Source organism: Nannospalax galili, unplaced genomic scaffold, assembly GCF_000622305.1.
Source record: "Nannospalax galili isolate Female #2095 unplaced genomic scaffold, S.galili_v1.0 scaffold279, whole genome shotgun sequence".
NCBI lineage: Eukaryota > Metazoa > Chordata > Mammalia > Rodentia > Spalacidae > Nannospalax > Nannospalax galili.
In genome coordinates, this window is record NW_008343971.1 from 1,601,282 (window position 1) to 1,603,108 (window position 1,827).

Sequence of the window (1,827 nt, forward strand, 5' to 3'; positions counted from 1 at the left end):
ACCAGCCCTTCAAAGATCACTTGAAGCAATACAAAGAGCAAAGAGAGAAACAATTATACCCCAGGGGCAACAAAAGAAAATAAATAAAGATATAACCTATGGAACACAAAATTACACAGAGAACACAAACAGCAATCAAAATTATGGCAACCAATACACACATTTCAATAATAACCTTAAATATCAATGGACTGAATTCCCCAGTCAAAAGACTCAGCCTAAGTGAATGGATTAAGAAACAAAATCCATCTCTTTGCGTTCTGCAGAAAACCCATCTCACCTTCATGGACAGGCACTACCTTAAGGTGAAAGGGTAGAAAAGAATATTCCAAGCAAATGGCATTAAGAAACAAGCAGGGGATGCAATTCTAATATCTAACAAAATAGACTTCAAAGTAAAACTAATCAGAAGAGATAAGGAGGGTAACTTCATTCTGAGCAAAGGAACAGTTAACCAAGAAGATAGTACAATCCTTAACATATATGCACCAAAGTCTGATGCACCAAAATTCATAAAAACAAGCTTACTGGACTTTAAGACACAGATTAACCCCAACTCAGTAATGGTGGGGGACTTCAATACCCCCACTGCCTCCATTAGACAGGTCAGCTGGACAAAGAATAAACAGAGACATGTCTGAATTAAATGATACCATACATTAAATGGACCTAACAGACATCTTTTGATTATTCCACACAAACACCAAAGACTACACTTTCTACTCAGCACCTCACAGACTTTTTCAAAAACTGATCACATACTGGGCCACAATACAAACCTCAACAAATACAAAAAATATTGAAATAATTCCATGCACTTTATCAGAACACAAAGCAATAAAGCTCAAAATCAACACTGGATGAAGCCCTAGTCACTACATAAACTTGTGGCTATTGAACAACACAATCCTAAACAATGAGTGGGTCAAGGAGAAATTAAGAAATAAATAAAAATTCCTGGAACTCAACAAAAAGGACAATACAGCACAACATAACCTCTGGGACACATTAAAAGCAGTCCGAAGAGGGAAGTTTATAGCTCTAAGTGCCTTCATTAAAAAGTTAGAAAGAGCCCAAATAAATGACCTAACACTGCAACTCAAAATGCTGGAAAGGCAAGAAGAAATGAAACCCAAACCCAGAAGAAGAGAAGGAATTACAAAAATCAGAGCAGAAATTAATGAAATAGAAACAAAGAAAACAATACAAAGAATCAATGAATCTAAGAGATGGTTCTTTGAAAAGCTAAACAAGATAGACAAACCCTTAGCCCAGTTAACCAAAAGAAAGAAAGTAAATCCAAATCAATAGAATCAGAGATGAAAGGGGAAACATCACGACACCCAAAAGATGCAGACCATTATAAGGGAATATTTTAAAAACCTATACGCTACTAAATCAGAAAGTCTAAAAGAAATGGATGGATAACTGAAATCATGGGAACCACCAAAGTTAAACCAAGAAGAGACCAACAATTTAAACAGACCCATAACATCTAAGGAAATTGAAACAGTAATACAAAGCCTCCCAACTGAAAAAAGCCCAGGCCCAGATAGATTTACAGCAGAATTCTACCAGACATTTAAAGACCTCCAACCAATACTACTTAAATTATTCAAAATGATAGAAACAGAGGGAGAACTCCCACCTTCCTTCTATGAAGCCAGCATCACTCTACTACCCAAACCAGGAAAAGACACAACCAAAAATGAAAACTATAGATCCATATCCTTAATGAACATAGATGCAAAAATTCTCAAGAAAATACCTGCAAACCACATACAGACACACATCAAAAAATCACTCACCATGATCAAGTAGGCTTTA